At 37.2% G+C, this 19,926-nt stretch overlaps 1 protein-coding gene across 6 annotated transcripts in view; it reads right to left on the bottom strand.

Annotated features, from left to right (window-relative positions):
- The window catches only part of fyn.L (FYN proto-oncogene, Src family tyrosine kinase L homeolog), a 133,400-nt gene that overhangs the window by 24,748 nt on the left and 88,726 nt on the right, over positions 1-19,926 (bottom strand).

Here is a 19,926-nt window from a genome sequence, read left to right as displayed (position 1 = left end):
GCTGGGAGGTAAAGCTACAGCTTGCAAGAGAATTACATCCTGTGTTGATAGCTATGACTACATATTTCCAACCACTATAGGGTTTGTTTGCAAGGACCCAGGAGCTGCATTGTGCAGTCCCTGCCAAAATGCAAAGTATTTTCCTATATAAGCAGTCTTTAAGAAAGGCTTGCACATTCACATCATAGTTACTGTATGTAGAAATATGTGCCTTGTAGTAAAAACATCTCAATGTCTTGGTACAGTACTTGGAAACCATTAACACGTGAGGGCTGAATTAAATTCTTGCATGTTACAAACTAGTCACTGAGAATAAATAATCCATTGACTGACAAATCATGCTTGAATAATGGAGCTTGAGAATTGCAAGTTCAGTTCAGCCACCATATTATTTTTGATCTTGGCAGCATATGTTAACTGCTATTAATAAACCAAAGACCATCTGCAGAACAAGTAGAGACTCGAAAGCAAAAATAAATAAATAAATAAATAATATATATATATGATTGCTAGATATTCAGCTCACTCATAGTTTGCAATGCACAATAAAATCAACTTTGATCCTGGTTTATTTAAAATATAGAATATAACATATTAAAATATATATAATATAATTCCAAAATGCAGGGATGTTACATTTTATGCAGATTGCGCGGGACCTGGGATTCTCCGGGTAACAGCTCTTTCTGTAATTTGGATCTTCACCTTCAAGTCTACTAGAAAATAATTTAAACAATATATAAACCCAATAGGATTAATTATATCTCAGTTTGGATCAAGTAAAGGTATGGGATCTATTATCCGGAAACCCATTATCCAAAAAGCTCTGAATTATGGAAAGGCCCTCTCCCAGAGACTCTATTTTATCCAAATAATTGAAATGATTAAAAATGATTCCTTTGTGTAATAAAAAAAACAGTACCTTATACTTGATCCAAACTTACATACAGTTAATCCTTTTAGAAAGCAGAACAAGCCGATTGGGATTATTTAATGTTTACATGATTTTGTAGTAGACTTAATATATGAAGATCCAAATTACGGAGAAATCTGTTATTCGGAAAATCCCAGACCCGAGCATTCTGGATAACAGGCTCCATACTTGTACAAGGCGATGCTTTATTATTACAGGAAAGAATTAAAAAGAAATTGGGATTATTTGATTAAAATGGAGTCTATGGGAGATGACCTTTCTGTAACTCTGAGCTTTCTGGATAACAGATCCCATACCTGTACACAGGGTCGGACTGGAGCACACTTTTGGAGCCCCCCCGCGTGCATGCACAAACGCCATCGCCCGGCGCACATGCGCAAACACAGTCACGAACACCAGCGGGTACCGCACACTTTTTACTTGAGGCTCCGCAGATTGGGGAGAGGGCCCAGCCCGACCCTGCCTGTACATGCACTGCAGTATGAAGCGCTGCTTACTGAGCAATAGACAAAAATGACAAACATAATTTGTTTGCTAACAACGGTTTCTTCTATATAAGATATCAAATACTTTGTATAAAACAAGATAAGTGGCATTTCAGTGTACTTGGGTAATAAGATTTGATGCCTTTCTGGACAGAGGTTGTCATTTTCTTTTAAGGAGCTGTTTGTTATCTCCTATTTTAGCGCAGAGTCTTATTAACTTGTCACAAATGAACACACTATAAAAGAACCCAGATTTTTTTTTGTATAATATTGTTATTTTTTACATATAATTACGCATAACAATTAGGCTGAAAAGCATAAACTAAGAGTCCCTTGGCATAATTGCAGTAACTCATCTGCATTACAATTTACATAAAATGATAAATATGTTTGGAAACTGGGGCTAGAAGCAGCAGATGACCTACAGCAGTAAGGTTTTACTAATGGTAATGTCCTCAGCTGCAATGTACACCTTTAGGGGATAGATTCTCATATAATAGATGGGCCTTCATGTTCCAATGCAGAAAACCTAGTTTTTTTTCTAAGCATGTTTCATTCCGGCTTTGCTGTGTTTTCATGGCAATTCAACTGGAGGCAGATGAGAAACTGACAATATCTCTAGCCCCATGTCAGATTTCAAAACTGAACATAAAAAAATCTTGTGACACTTGTGACATGGGGCACAGTCACAAAATTGGCTAGAGACAGACAGGAGTGTAAAACTTGCGTGAGGGTGTGGGTGATAAGCGACAACAAAACTTTCCCAATATACCCACTTTGATGGTGAATGCAGGCCGCCAGGGGTAGGACAGAATCAACAAGCCAACGAGGTCCTTTGGCCTGACAGGATTTTTACATTTATACAATTTTTGGCCACAGAACAGGTCAGAGGGACCTATACATGGGCCAACAAGCTGACCACTCAGTCCTGAAGGACTGAATCAGCAGCTTTTACCGGCCCATGTAAGTCTAGAACTGCAGGATTAGACTAGAAAAAAGATAATACTTTTTAAAGCCTTATCAACTCCATAGACATTGTTTAAAATTTGGTTCAAGTCGGACAGATATTTGGCAGGAAAGAAACTGTACTGGCTCCAGGTTATGCAACCTGCATATTTGATAACTATGTGGCCAGGTGGACATGATTTGCATTTAAATTGTACATTTTCATCCTCTTTTAGAATCCTTTCTAAATGAGTCTCATAAAAATAGCTTGTGCGGTAGCTGCAGGACATGATGGTTCAGCTCCTGTCAGATTCAATTTTCTTACTATCATAAAAGAGCCTGAAAAAATGGCGGACAATCAAATAGCGTGGAATTCCAAAAAAGCAATGCAGCTTTAGAGAAACAAAGAAAGGATGCATGTGATGATGTAAAAAAATGAATAGGATAGAGAAGCTGTTAGAATGTTCTATATGGTTGGGAAATAGTTTAAGGTAAAGATAACCAGGGGCAGGTTTCCTGAAAGATCTAAAAGTTTATGCCAATGGTTTAAATTTTGCTGTAGGTGAATGCTGTATGCAATGGCAGAAAACAAGTGGTTAGTTTTGTGTATACTCCTAGAGTACAGTGAAGAAAATCTCTTACGGGAACAGACTACGTGTATAGGATCCATTATCCGGAAACACTTTATCCAGAAAGCTCCAAATTACGGGAGGCCATCTCCCATAGACTCTATTTTAATCAAATAATTCACATTTTTAATAATTGTGTCCTTTTTCTCTGTAATCTTAAAACAGTACCTTGTCTATAAATACATGTTAATAATTCTATTGGGGTTAAAATTATTTTTACAAAGTATGGAGATCCAAATTACCGCACGCTTTCTTATCCAGATAACCCCAGGTCCCGAGCATTCTGAATTAAAAGACCGGTTGGTCCCAGATCTTTTAATAAATAAGTAGATATTCTTGGTTTTTTTGTTTTTTTTTAAACGTGAGTTTAGACGTGGTTGAAAATACCTTTAATACTATACAAATTTCAAATCTTGCTAAATAGTCCTCTACGCGTAAGGAACAGGCATTTTAGAGATGTTCAGCAGTTGAATTTTTCTGTAGATGTATGAAGGAGGGTGGGATTTAAAATCACACTAAGAGTTCTTCCACATGATGGGTGTTAGAGGAAGTTTTAGAAATGTGTTATCGCTGGGACACCCAAGTTTAGATGGCATAGAAGCAAAAAGCCTGTGTTAAAGCAGCCACACATGTACAGATATTGCAGGCTGGACAATTTTTCCAATACTACATGTATGTATGTAGTCCCTGTACCTCCTGTGCATCTATCTTCATTTTACTTTTTACATTTAAAAAATGTAACAATAATTACTTTAAATATCTGATTCTGATATATTCTAGGTTTTGAATAAAGGACTATGGATCAGCTGTGGTGGAACAGAATGGAAACGCTGTCTTAAACTTTAGTTATGTTAATCGCATATTGTTCATTTGTTGGGAAATATATAATCACACAGCTAGAAGCTCAGCAAGCCCTTAACAATAATTTATATGACTAGACAAATACGGATTTATGTGTATGTAAAAAGCACCATATTGTGACAAATGTGAATGTGCTGGAAATTTTAATTAATAGGCCTGCAACACGCTCACATTTTCCAGCCGCTAAAGGCAAGTATAATGACTTTTGGAAATGACTGTGTATTTCTCATGATGCCAGTCCTTTACAAATGTTTTAATGCTCCATTGTTTTTTTCTTAAATGCATAGCTAGCAGCACACAACCAGTTTTACATATTAGGGCTCATTTACAAACACAAGGCACAAAACTGTTCACTTGTGCTTTTCCATGCTCCTTACAATTTGCATGTAACACTAATGTACTGGTTTCCATAAGTGCCATTGCACAAGGTGTAATACATACGACCATGAAGACCTTGACTGGGAGGGCCCCTAAGGGGGTTATGTAATAAAATGCACTAGCTTAGCCCAAGAGCAGTAACCCTCAGCAACCAATTAGCAGGTAGCATTTAAGGGAGGTGCAGCTCGAGCTGACACGTTGCCATGTGACGAAACGCATGCAACGTGTCGGATGTTCTGGAGATACAGGAAGTGAAGGAGAAATCACAGGTAAGAACTACATTTATTGGACTGTCGGATGAAAACACAGCATGCACTGAGAAAACTCCCAGTAGGCCCAGGTGTCAGTGGGCCCTCTTGCTTCTAATCTTTTGGCCTATTTCATGGCCATTCCCTAATTCTTTAAGAGGATAAGAGATTCTTTAAGAGATAATGGAAGAATTGAGTATAGTATGTACAGATAAAAGACTAGGAGAATAAAGAGGTTGAGTGAGGAGGAATAATAGTTTGGAAAATGGGTCCATGGTCTAGGGTTTTCTGGTGGGCTCCTGACAGCCCTAGGCTGCCTGGCCGGGCATAACGCCCACAGACGCGCATACGCAGAAATACCAAATATGCGCATGCGTGGAAATACCGGATGCTCGCATGCGAGAAAAAACTGAATGTGCACATGCGCAAAAAGCCGGATTCATCTCCAAGCGGGGACCAGACTAGGGGGTAGGAGAAGCAGAGAAGGCACGTGTCTGCTCTGCCTACCCCTAGTTCCGGCCCTGAGCAGGACAAATCCAGAGCAGTAGCTATGACTGCAAAGTGCTCTTATTGGGGAAAATTGCACCACACTATTTGCTCATTTGATAATGAAGGTGACTTGACTTGAAAAACGGGACAATTGGGAGGTATGCTAATGCAGTTCCCAAACATAGCAACAGACATTATTTACCATGGTGGAGCTTATTTCTACCTAAATTGGTAAACTACTGGCAAGTTGCAGCGATCACAACAACAAGAATGTGCATTTTCCTATCATAATGCATTGTACTTGTGTTTGTAAATGAACCCTATTAGCTTTCATATAGAAATTGATAATGACTTGCACACTTATGTTCTTACATATATCAATGAATCTTATATGTTTGGTTGTTAGGGAAATACCCTTTAAAACACTCTGGAGAAAATGATTCGTGTAAAGAGTAGGTTTTTACTTCCACCCACTGCTTCAGTCCTAATATTGTCTTAAGTGCCAAAAAAGAGGCAGCCAAACAAATTAAATGTGTCGGGTGGAGGCACACTGCCATGCTATCCGCAAGGGAACGTGGGAAGAGGCATAAGTATGTTCCATACAGCTCAGCATTCAAAACGACAGCCAGCAGCCAGCATGTTATTCTCTAGCATGATGCCATCAAGTGCCTTGCATATGAGCAATGGAAAAATCGGAGCCATGGTAATTACATGTACACAGTACATAACACTTGAAGGCTATCTTGTTTGCAAGATCTTCCTATGTCCACTGATCTACTATAACCATGCCTTTGTGTGCTCTGTCGCTGTAATTGGAATTAGTGCTTTCATCTAGCTATGTTCATATACTGATCTTAATTAGGCAAAAACAACAGAACTGATTGGGGTATATTCATTAGGAAATATTATGTAACTGCCACTGGCATTAAAATGAGAAAAAAGCAGAGTATTTTGGCTAAAATAATCTGGACTCTCCCTTGAGTTATTACTTGATATTGTGATTGCTCACTGTTGACCTTTTTTTTTTACTTAAAGTGGACCTGTCACCCAGACATAAAAAACTGTATAATAAAAGTCCTTTACAAATTAAACATGAAATCCAAATTTTTATTAAAGCATTCATAGCTGTTGTAAACATGTTTAAAAATCTCAACTGTCAATCAAATATTGCCTGCCCCTCTTCTATGCCTTAGGCATAGAGACGGGGCAGGCAGTTACTTTCACTTTCCATTCATCACTTTCTAGATGTCACTGCACTCCCCACATTCCCTCCATTATCTTAACCATCTCATTGTGTAACTAGTGCATCGAGATAGACATCAGGTCCCCCATTCTGGTGCACAAACAAGATTTTGAGATGATGCAAGACTTGCCTTAATAACAGTGTCAACAAAATTGCTCCTACCTACTTGCTATAATTAGGACATCGCAGACTGAAGGAAACAAAATTCAAATAATTTATACAGTGTTAAATTAAAGTTCATTTTGCTTGACTAAGGTGATAAAATAGGACTTGGAATATTTTGTTTGGGTGACGGGTCCCCTTTAAGTGTTGTGGTTAGGACACACCACAAATAGGAATACACAGAATAGATTCTATGCGCACACAACTTAGCGCTTAAACTGACCCATCCAAGTTCCAACATTCTCTATGCATGTTGTGCCGTTTGTAAAAACAATTTTTTTTGTAAACATGGCTTGAGAGGGGACAACTGCATGCACACACATCAAGTTAGAAGCTGTTTTATATATATATATATATATATATATATATATATATATATATATATATATATATATATATATATATATATATTCTATACTTTTTCTTTACATATCTCTTTTTCCTTTTGAAAATCTGAACATAGGGTAAAATCTCATTTGCACCACACTGACCTTTAAAGGAGAAGGACAGGCTAAAACTAAGTAAGCTTTATCAGAAAGGTCTATATAAATACACCAGTAAACCCTTAAATGAATGCTGCTCTGAGTCCTCTGTCAAAAGAAACACTGCATTTCTTTCCTTCTTTTGTGTACACATGGGCTTCTGTATCAGACTTCCTGTTTTCAGCATAAACCTCCAGGGCTAGGCCTTGAGCATGCTCAGTTTGTTCATCTCTGCTGTAATCTGAGCTCAGAGCTATGAGTGAGCAGTGAGAGACTTAGGCAGAAAGTGATGTCAAAACAAGCTAATATGGCAGCTGCTATCCTAAACAAACAGAGAGAGCTTCTAGAGCTGTTTACTCAGGAATTGTAAAGCATTCTCCAGAATAAATATAGTGTTATAGTTTGCACTATTGTGGCTAATCTATTGGCAATAAACTGCTTTGGTAGCTTTCCTTTTCCTTTAAGGCTATATTTCAAAGAGGATTTATTACCCACTAAATAACTTCCGAAGGAGGAATGCTTACAATCTAGTATACCTTGTACAGTCTATGAGCACATCTGCATGAATTATTTTATCATTCCATGGACAAACCCTACATATTCTGGCTGGGGGTAGCAATTGAGCTGTTAGTCCCTCTAGGCTTTAGATGTGGGACAAATCTAGAAGTTACACAACGGCATAGTGCAAAGATGTTCATGACGAAGAAACAAGGGAAATATTTACAAAAAGTCATAACTTAATTAATTTACTTTTAAATTCATTAATTTTGAATTAATTTTAGTGGATTTGAAGCTCAAGTAGTGAAGTGCCTGGGTTTAATTCTCCTGTGATCGATTAGCTTGTTTTGATGTGGAAAAAATTAAGCCCTGCAGAAGCTGAAGCTTTAACGCTAGATACACAACCTTGGGCTTTGCCTAGAGAGGACACGTGAGCTCTATCTAATAGACTGCAATACCATTACTTCTGCCAGTGTATCATTTCTACAGCTAATGGCATATTTACCAACAGAGAAATTCTAATTTACTTCTACCTTGACAGTTGTAAAGTGGTCAATTTGTCGATGTCATGTTCCATGCTGACAGGCTTAAAAGGGGTTCAAATCCCCCTGGCAAACGGAGTTTGCAGCCCTTTCTTTTAAATATAAGACTGATCTGGACAAATGATGTCATGTACAAGGCCTTGAGAAAGGTCCCAGAGTAGAGCGAAACGTCACGTTGGCTGTATATATGAACCAACATCTTCACATATCTGTATGCTCGCTACTAGATAAGAGGGGCCCTGGCTAAATACTAGACATCAATTAAATTGAATACCTCTGGTTTACTAACATTTTTTTCTAGCAAAGGATGTTTAAAATTCTGGAACAGAGACGCTTAAAGTGATACTGACACTAAAAAACTACTTTTAGAAATATGAATATACATTAAAAGTTACCTATTGGTCATGTTGATCATTTTTTGCTGAGAGGTTTATTAGTAATTGTTAGTTGAAGTTTGCCAACTGCCAACTGTTTCTGCTGCACAAATATGGCAGCCCCCTCATACAGGAACATGGGGCATCAGACAGGTAATGTAAAAGCATTGTGCAAATACTTTATGACAAAGTTATAAGTAGCTTTCAAAGGCAACATTTTGATACATGTAAAAAAATAGTTTAATTTCTGGTGTCAGTATCTCTTTAAGCAGTTGCCATTGATCACTAAACCTTAAGCTGGCCATAGACTTTTATTCCTTGCACCACAACGTTTGCATAACTATTGTTCATTTTAATGCAATGATCTAAAAGGAACTTCAGTTTTATATTGTAGGATTAAAGTATGAAAAACAACAAATCAGGTGACAGCAATTGTACAAAAGTTATTTCCCAGAAATAGTAGTGGCCTATGGATATTGTCAGATAGACAATACATGCAAAGTATTTCATTTAATTATATCTATGGCCAGCTTAATGCTAGAAATAGTAAGGCCTATGGCAAACTGGATGTATTGACTGCGACAGACTTTTCAAGGAAAACTGTGGCAGTCCCATCACATTACCCATCCTCGGCAAGGGTGGGCCCCTATTCTCCTCACTCCCTTTCTGTCACTGCTTGTGTCAGATGACGTACTGAAATGTACATACAATATAAAATAAGGTATAATAAGACTAGCTGATACCTTGGAGGTCCATGATCTTTATCAAAGATCATCTTTGTATTAAAACATATCACTTATTGTGTGGGGCCTAATTTGATGTACTTTACTTGAAGGCCAAAGCTGCCATGTTACCCTTAGAGACCTTATGTTTCAAACACTTTGAGTTTTTTTTTTATACCAGGCTAAAGTAATCTAGTAATTGAATAGTTAATTGGAATACATGAATGCTTTTACTTCATTGTAATTATTTCACACCAAGTCTGTCTGTTAAAAAGAAATCAAGGGAATATCGAAAGGGGAGATCTGACACCTGAAATTATCCTGACATTAGAAATGAAAAAAGATATTTTTACTTAAGGTAATTACTAGAATTATCTGAGGAGTTATATGTTATAATAATGGTTCAGTTATAATAACGAACATTCATATTATAGGCCTACATATCAATATAAGTATTTATTTTAAAAAATGAAATAGCCATCTTAGTTACCTAAAGGTATCCTGCCTGTATATACACAGACAGGTCAGTTTCTAACTTGCCACAAAATTCTCAGTTTGTTGGTTCCATGTAAAAGGATAAGAGCAGCCTTTTATTAGAAACAAGGCATATGTTATACCACTCTTCATGCTGTGTAACAAAATAGCATTCGTTTATTAATAGTGTGCAAATCTGCCCACTGCAGTAACCCATAGCAACCAATAAGCAATTTAATTATGTGGTTTCCCTCTACACACTCTACATACAGTCCCTAGTTAAAACAGACACCAGCATCACTGCTAGTGTAAGGTGAAGTATCAATTCATGCACACAACCCCCAATCATCTTTGGGAGTAAATAAAAACCAACAACAGTGTGAATTCTAACTAAAACCTCAACTTAACAGCCTATATATAAATATATTATATTAATGTATATTTATTGCCCAAATATTAAGTCACAAAAAGGAAATCTTTTAAGGTAAATCAATTTATACTATCAGGATAGTTTGCCAGAACACAGATATACGGATTAATACATTTATATATTGTCTATTTCTACTGATGTATCTAGTTTTTGTTAAAGTGATACTAACACTAAAAATTTTCTTTTCAAAATATTAATCTATATTAAAAGTTAATTATAGTTCATGTTGATCGTTTTTCTGCTTTGATAAGTAATTGTCACTTGAAGTTGCTAAACCTTACTGTTTTGCCAACCTGACTGTCCCCTCTTAACCTGTCAGTTAGAGTTTCTAATGGACTACTGCTGCACAAATATGGCAGCCCCCTCATAGAGGAACAGGGTAGTAAGAAAGGTAATGTAAAAGCATCAGGCAAAATTATAAATAGCATTCAAAGACAATGTTATGATAGATAATTGAAAAGGTTATTTTCTGATGTCAGTATCTCTTTAAGTACTTAAGGGTCATTGAACCTTAAAGGTATACTTTTTGGGAATTAATTTCTATATGTTCAATTATCCATGGACTTTATCCTATCAGATTAAAAAGATAACAAAGGTACACAATAATTATATGCTTTAGTTTGTTTACTTATTGTCTCCACTTTTTGTTTTTTTGATTTTAAGGTTTCATATTTGGAAAGGCCATAGGGATGCTACCTTTGCCGGTGGCTAATTTCAAACAAAAGGGGGCAGGCAGATAACATTGGGGGTGGGGCAGTGATGTTGGGTTGGGTATGATGGTATCAGAGGCTGGTACAATGATGTTGGTGGAGTTATGTACAGTTTTCTCAAAGTTTTGAAGCATACAGAAAGTTTTGAATAGACAGCATTTTGAAAAACTGAGATATGGAATTGAAAACCATATGGATAGCAATCATATTTCTATCTATATTCTACCTGATGAATAAACCCAATCCTTTAATTAGAGGTATGGGATCGGTTATGCTGAAATCAGTTATCCAGAAATCTCAGAAATACAGCAATGCTAATGTAGATATAATGTTTTTATTTTTGATTGATTTGCTTTTTTTGTTTCTGTAAGAATAAGAAATTAACTGCACTTGATAATAACTAAGCCATGTCGAGGTGAGGATTTTAGTATTTGAATGTTATTTATTGGCCAGATTATTGTTCAGATGACACAAGGCCGAAAACCAAACAGAAAGTTGAGAGCTGAACAGGCCTTAGAAAAACCGAACTGTTCGGGTGAAAACCGAACAGGTGGTAACCCTAATTGGCTAGGCACTTGAATTTGGCCAAATCCAAATCTTGCTTTAAAAGACTCACATTTGGCCAAATCATTTATCCTATTATCCAGAAAGCTCTGAATTACGGAAAGGCCATCTCCCACAGACTCAATTTTATCCAAATTTTTAAATATTATTTCCTTTTTCTCTGTAATAATAATACATACCTTGTACTTGATTGAAACTAAGATATAATTAATCCTCATTGGATGCAAACCCAGCCTATTGGGTTTATTTAATGTTTACACGATTTTCTAGTAGACTTATGGTATGAAGATCCAAATGACGGAAGGATCCGTTATCCGCAAAACCGCAGGTCCCAAGCATTCTTGATAACAGGTCCCATACCTGTACAAAAGTCCTTATGCCCATCCATGAATATGATTGAGAATTTGTAGGGAGATTTTAGACTCTCCAGTACATTCTGCAAGGGGACCTAATAATATTTGTGAGGTAGAACAGCTTTGCAAAAAACAGGGGTAAAAATCCTAAGGCTCTTCACTAGCTGCATGTAACATTCAGAATCTATTATAAATCAGTTACTAAAATAAAATATACTTTTAAGTATAAGTTACACAGAAAAAAACAAAGTGTATTGCGAACTAGCAATGGTTCAGATGTATACTGGTGTACATATAACATTCATACTTTCATTTCCTCAAAAGGGGTTCATAATATGCCAGGAATAAACAAACAAAATTGGAGAAAAGGTAAATAAAATCTAGTTCATGTATTGTTCTTTTGAATATGGGTGGTTCAGCTCTGAGAAAGTGATAGGGGAATATGGTTTTAAAACTAATATGAGGCCATTTCAGCACAGGCCCACCGAGCCCTCGTTGCATGTCTTTCATTCCCCTGATATGCGTATGAAGAAATTGATAGGTTATCCAGCCAAATATGAACACCTTATAATCCACCCAATAGAAAATGTTCTGACTCATCTAGAGCAAAGAGTTGAGTTGGCTAAGAAACATGAGCCCCTCCTCTCTGCTTTAAGTTATATTCAGTCATTTATTCTGAATAGTTGCTGGGGTCAGATTTTTTTCTCTAATAATTATAGTAAACTAGCGAGCTAAATAGACAAACAAGTTGAGTTACAAATGGCTCTTTCGAAGTCATGAGTCTTGCTGACTTGAAACCCAAACCACTGTAATACTGCAAACAAGAGTATCTAAGGGAATTCTAGCAACTGAGTACATGCCATTTCCTAGAGAAATCAATTTCAAACATTAATAATATTAGATTTTACTCAACAATGTGCCTATCCTTATACTTCCCCTAAAATAAACCAAATATTTGCTTTTATTAGTTTATCTACGACTAATACTCACAACAAGATCAACCACATCTTTGAATAATTCACTATTTCTCTTATGCTTGCAAAAAAATGTACTTTAACTGCAGATCTTAGCCAACTGTGAGTTCAGTCCTGAGAACAGATGCTGCTTATTAGTTACACATGGAGACAATGACCTTTCCATGGCTACAGTGCAAATAATATGAAAAAAAAAGCATTCTACATAGCGGCTGTGCTCCAATTGTGCACTCTCTGAGAACACATTCCTGCCATCTTTACTAATGTTATTATTGATAAAATGGTCTGTATATGTACAACAGTCACAATCTGTAATTAAGGGCACTTTGTAGCGCTAACAAAAGATGTCAAAAGAAGACTGAGAAAATTCATGCACATAAGAGTTGTTACGGCTATTTATGTAACCCAGGCTGGTCATTTTGAATAGTTGTAAATTACATCAGCAAGTATCCCTGAGAAAGTAAATCTCTTTATGAATGGGTTGGTGCCAATTTCTTGTCCCATTTTCTTGTTGGGCAGCCTAGAAACCAGAGAATTCTGCATCAAAACTCAATAATCAGAGCAGGGCAGTCATTAGAAACCACTGGGCCAGGTGCAACAAAATTTTCTGGGCCCCCTGGGCCCTGCCCACCCCAGATCCTGTCCTCCCCAGATTTTTAATATTTAATTTATATTTAATATTTTATATTGTCTGTTTCCCAGGTGTTCTCAGGTCATGTGACTTGTGCTCTGATAAACTTCAGTCACTCTTTACTGTTACACTGCAAGTTGGAGTGATAACACCCACCTCCCTTCCTTCCCCATCAGCAGCCTATCAACAGAACAATGGGCTGCTAACCAGATAGCAGCTACCGGACACCTCTGCTAAATGAGTTGGTTGCAGCGCTAAAAGTGATCCCTAGGAAAACCCCTGCTTTTTCCTGCTTGGTGTTTTTCTCAAATCTACCACTAGGGATGCAATGGAAACAAAACCTAGGTTGTGGTATAATACAATAGAAACAATAGCTGTTTTAAAGCAGTGCCATGCTGAAGTGCTGGCTCCTTCTCAAAGCTCAGGCACAATGCACTGAGATGGATGCCTCCACACCAATATTACAGCTAGAAAATTAATTTGTCAGTTGAAGAATACAATTTAAATGGTAGAGTGAATTATTTGCAATGTAAACAGTGTAATCTAGAAATAAAAATAAACCATTACAACCATGACAGAATCCCTTTAAGGTAATGTCAGCAAAGGCAACCTGTTGTGAATGTGTATGTAGTGGAGACACTGTGTAAACAGAAGAAATAAGGTGTTTAAGATCAGTACACACAGAACTCATTATGTGACAGGTACAGTAATGGAAGGACATACACAATTCTAGATGATATGTAAAATCATGCTTTAGTCAAATGCACAGCTCTCTGCAGATGGTTGACAAATGGTTAGGTGTAGTAGGATGCAATATACAGTAGCCATGTGCAAACCTATGCTGGTAGTTTGCCTTTTTTTGTTAGAGATTCCATCTGTTTTTAAGAGAGTTAGGAATCCAGAAAATGGGCTTGGTGTCCCTGTGAAAAATCTACCAGGCTATAGCACTCTCAAACGCTGGAGAGATGTCACAAGGCTCACTATAGTCTGGGGATGTAGCTAGTGGAGTTTTCTAGTCTTCAATAAACATTCTGAGCTGAACTCTAGATGGTGGTTCCCAAACTGTAGGGGTCTTGGAGAACACCCTTGGTGTGGGGGAACACAAAGGTGTAGAAAAGGGGCTTAATCCTAAAGGTCGGTTAAGATGAAAACAGAGTACAGTATAAATGTTTGTTTACTGTGCTTGATATCCATGAGACTAAGGTATAGTTTTCTAATATTTACTGTATATAATGTTTGTAAAACTAGTGGGCCATGCTAACTATTTATGATTATAATCCTTTATTTTTAAAGCGCCAGCACCTTACAGAGATTACATTATTTATATCAGTCCCTGGCCTATGGAGCTTGCAATCTAAGGTACCTACCAAATTCACACACACACGTGTGATGATTAATATTACCAGGAAACAATAAGGTAAAGATCTTCAACAGAAGCCTGACCCCAATAAGTGTGAAGATTTTTGCTCAGGATACAACTACATGAATATGAGTGCCTATATCTTTATTTATGTATACATATACAGATAAATGATCATGATGCCATAATTATTCAGTAAGACTGCTACAGATTCATGCACTCAAACTGTGGCAGCTTTCTCCATTCTCATTGCTTTTCTCTCTTAGTCATGTTGACTAAACACTGTTTCCCAAAGGACAAATGTCCGGAAATGAAACATATTGCCGAAATACATCTGGTCAGACTGTTCTGTCACAGAATGCTTAATGGCTGTGAATTTATGACTGAACATCTGGATAGGTTTGTTGGATGGATAGGTTTGTTGGATAAATTTCCCATCAAATGATGTAATATTGATTGTAGACCCCTTGTTGCAAAGATGTCTTTAAATGGAATAATATTAGCAGTATTAGTCTTAATGAGTAAAAGTCCCCTGTATAATTGGATCACGGGTTGCGATATCCTTCACTGACAATAATGGAATCTAGAAATGTAGAATTTATTGGTATCAGAAAGGGTTAATGCTTTTGGCAATTTCTATAAGAAAATTACAAGTTTCAGGCAAATAAAAACAGTCCCAAAAAAATAATCTACATGTATATGATATTACATGTATATGATATTTAGCACCATTAAACTGTAGATCTGACATATATTCTGGACTTGTCCAGTTATCAAGCCATTTTGGGAGAGAGTGACACAATGTTTGCTTAAGGTGTTATTGATCGATATTCCACTAGATCCTTTGGTATTGGTGCTGGGGAAGAGAATCCCTAATATAAATAATCCAACCCAAAAGCTAGCCAACTCCATCTTAACAGCTGCCAGATGTACTATAGCGGGGAAATGGAAAAATACCTTTCCTCCGACGGAGGCTGACCTCCTGGAGAGAGTTCGGTATATTAGGAGGATGGAACAGCTGACTGCACTTCGAAAAGATAATATTGATAACTTTAACAAAATTTGGTATAGCTGGGACACCGCCCAATTGGGGGGACCATTGCTGGTAACTTAGTCCAGAGTGCCGGGCGGCTACTATACCTTGCATCCAGACCATTGGACTGATTTCCTATGGTGGGAGAATTGGTGGGGCTGGAACGTATTGGGGACAGGGTGCCTAAGAACTCACTGTGCCCGAGGGGGCTACGAGGAGATATAGCCACTGATTGGAATATATGTGATTTACCTCTATCATAAAGCAATAGAGTTCTCCCTAGGTTTACCTTTATTAATGAACACTTTGTACCCCACTGTTTACTTTTGTATATGTTTTATTGAAATGTCACTTGGATGCATCCTTGGGTTTGCTGGGTGTTCACTATACTACTCTGATGTAACTGTATATGTTTACCTCTTGACCACTGGACAACTTTTATTATCTTTATTTTTGCAATGCTTTGTATGGAAAAAATATTTTCTTGAAAAATCTTAATAAAAAGAAAGTTATAAAAAATAAACTGTAGATCTGTAGGTCTAGAGCAATTTGCAGCGTTCCCATCTATGAACATTAAGGCTACAGGCAATGCTACTTCCACTTAAATAAATGTCACTAAGATACATGGTCATTTGTTTCTTAACGCAGCAGTTGCCGATCCAGCCACTTCAACACTTGAAAATGTGTCTCTTGGAGTCTGAAGTTCTAGTACAAGCAGTATCGAGATGAGCTCAGAGCAAACAGACACATATAGGCAGCACAGCAATATTACAAATTGCAGTATAGTGATGAAAAAGGGCTGCAATATAAAGGGCAACTAAATACAGATCAGCTTGATTTACACCAACACATTCCAATGTTATTTGGTATGGTTTTATTTTACTCTACAGAACAAATGATAATGAGAATCTGATCATAAAACAGGAAAGGCCCAGTTCCATCCGGGCAGTAAGAGAGGCCTATCTGAGAAACAGTAGTTGTGGCAGTGCTGGCCTGCTGCCGAGAGGGTCAGGGGGTCATCTGGCAAATCCGTGCGGAAACACATTAGCACAAAGCTGCTGTTTAAGCAGGCAGAATCCGACCCCCCCAAATGGAAGGAATGAAAGAAGAGTAGATTTACCCTCCGGAAATATAACAAAGAGCCACTCTGCTTTCCTTTCTTTTTTCATTATCACTCTTAAGGAGTTTTCTGTCAGAGGATTTTGTGAATATTATGGCCTCATCTATCCCAACACAATGCGTTATTTTTCACTCTCAGCAGTATATCTAACGCCGTCCAGAAATCATCTAGGCCCAAGCATAATGCTCACTGCTGTCTTCTCAGATATGGACTTGATTAGATATTCTGTATCACTCGGCAGTAGAATGCAACCCTCCTAACACAGCTTGTGTCCACAGAGATCAAATGAGGGAAACGCTCATGTCATAAACATCAAACAAGCACACTTTGGCACCAGCCATCACTTGGCTAGGTTAGAGAAAGGCCACTGCTTCATCCTTAAACCCCCACTCAGCTGTCAAGTGGAAAATCCCAGTGCATACGTGGAAGATGCTTTAAATGAATCATGGTAGTAAAACAAAACAGAGGCGCCAAAAGGATAAAAATAGCTAAAAGCACTTAAAAACCCAATGGGTAATTCAGAGGAGGTAGTAATAAACTTACCTCCTCCAAGCAGACACCAACAAAAGTGGTAATTTTCAATAGTAGTTTATTCACAAAACTGTCGCAATACAGTTTTGTGAATAAACTACTATTGAAAATTACCACTTTTGTTGGTGTCTGCTTGGAGGAGGTAAGTTTATTACTACCTCCTCTGAATTACCCATTGGGTTTTTAAGTGCTTTTAGCTATTTTTATCCTTTTGGCGCCTCTGTTTTGTTTTACTACCATATCGAGTCCACCCCGAGTGGAGGGGTATCATCCCCACTTTCTTCTTTTACAGAGAGCGACTTCTTATTCCTGAGTGGGGTCAGGATAATTTCCCCACCTGCCTATACAGTGGTTGCCTAGCGGTAACCCTGGTTTGTGAGTATTAACTTGTTTACTCTACCATTACTCCTTGTTAAAACATATTACACTATTGGGGCTCTTGGTGTTCCTTTTTGTCTCCAATTTTAAATGAATCATATTAGAGGAAATATAGAAAAGGAAATAGAATAAATCTTTCATTTTCCATATGTATTACTGTAGGCCAGCAGTCACATATAAATACTACACGGATCGCCTTTTTCCATGTGCACTCTTTTAAAACTATTTCCTTTTTCTCTGTAATAATAAAACAGTATCTTGCACTTGGTCCAAACTAAGATATAATTAATCCTTTTCATCATGTTTACATGATTTTCTAGTAGACAAATTATGGAGATCCAAATTACAGAAAGATCCGTTATCTGGAAAACCCCAGGTCCCAAGCATTCTGGATAACTGGTCCCATACCTGTATGAGCTGCATCATGCTGAAATAAGAAACTTAAATACTGTTTATGAAATAATCACGTTCTCTTCACTATCCCCCCTTTCAGCATTTGTCTCTCTTTATGCAGGAGTCGAGTGTCAGATTTTGATCAACAGTTACATTTAATATGCCTTTTAGGGGCTTTATTTTCTAGCAGATGTATTAGAGCTAACTCAAATAAGTGAGATAATTACATATAAAATCTAAAAAGTAACTGACTTTGTCACAAATACTGCATGTATGAGAGACAGGATTTCTGGTGATTTTAAAGGGGTCGTTTACCTTCCAAACAGTTTTTCCAAATCAGTTTTTAGACTTTTTTCAATTACTTTCCATTATTTATTCTTTACTGTTTTTCAAAAATATAAGTTTATAGTTGAATGTCCCTGTCTCTGGTGTTTCAGTCTGGCAGCTCAGTAATTCAGGTGCAGACTCTAAACTGTTACAATTTTGCAACATTTAGTTGATACATTTCTCAGCGGCATCTCTGGAGTATTCTCAACTATTGTATTAATTCTAACAGAAATCAGACTTCTGACTAATGCATGAAAAGAGAATGAAGAGAAACCGATGCTGAGAGGTAAATAATAATGAGTAACTTGAGATATTGCTGTATATTTATTATGCAAGATCTGCAGCGCTGTACAATAGCAAGGTAAATAGAAAGGCAAATATATTAACATTAAACAAACAGATTAAAGACTGGCTAATACAGATGGGAAGAGGGCCCTCCTCCTCTTTTCACAAAATCACAAAAAATATAGGAAGCGTTAGCAAATATTCTGTGTAACACCTATATGATATGAACATATCTTTTGCTAGATTTAGAAGTGGGTGAAAGAATTGTGCCTATATTTGGGCACCGCTTGTGCTTAGCAAAATTAGAGGGTTGAAACTCTTTTCCAAGTATGGGATCCTTTATCCAGAAACCCATTATCCAAAAAGCTCTGAATTACAGGAATGATGGTGATCATAAAGTCCAATTTAGGCATATAATTTAAATTATTTTACAATGATTTCTTTTCTCTGTAATAATGAAACTGTACTATGTACTTCGTCTACTAAGTTGCATGAATCCATACTGGTAGCAAAACAATTCTACTGGGTTTAATCTTTAAAAGATTTTTAGAAGACTGTAGGTTTGGTTATCTAAATTACAGAAAGACGCCTTTTCAGAAAATCCAAATAATAGATGATTTACCTTAAATTATTTAAGACAATGTATTTGACATGAACTAATCTGAGGCTACACCACTGTGGCCCAAGCCCAAAGGGGAAAAGGCCCTCCTCCAATCTACATGGTTTAGAATCACTTTTGGCATTCTTGGAGAGGTATTACAATAAAGGCCATATCATATTTGAGTCAGGGCAAAATAAGCTTTGAGAATGGGGCTCATCTGCTATTACCCATCGCCCCCTCAAAGGGGATGTAAGGCATAAAATCCCATTTTTACTTTCTTTAATGAAAAATAAATCTATCTCCAATATACTTTAATTAAAAAATGTGTAACATTTTTATAATAAACCTGACTGCAGTGGAATTCCCCCTTCGTTTTACTAGCTCTGACAGCTATAGACAGGAAATTTCAGACAGTACCTAACTGCTCTGCAGGGAAACTGATCATACTTTCAAAAGGCAAGGGGTAGCCCCCCCACCTTACTTCACTGACCTAGAGCCACTTTGTTTGTTTCCCTGTAAAGCAGTCAGCGACTGTGTAGAGATTCGTATCCACAGACCCAGTGCAGTCTGCAATATTGATTATTAATCAGTCTTGCTGTATCAACTTCTATGGCAGATATTATTTGACATGTGCTGTTTTGATAATTTATGATGACCCCAAAGCTTAACCTCCCAACTGAAGCCCAGGCCACACTGAGCATGTGCGTGGTCTTGGTCTTGCAGAGATGTATAACATAGTTACAAGATGGTTACCTCCTGCGGCCAACTTT

Source organism: Xenopus laevis, chromosome 5L (assembly GCF_017654675.1).
Source record: "Xenopus laevis strain J_2021 chromosome 5L, Xenopus_laevis_v10.1, whole genome shotgun sequence".
NCBI lineage: Eukaryota > Metazoa > Chordata > Amphibia > Anura > Pipidae > Xenopus > Xenopus laevis.
This window is presented reverse-complemented; position numbering and strand designations above follow the sequence as displayed.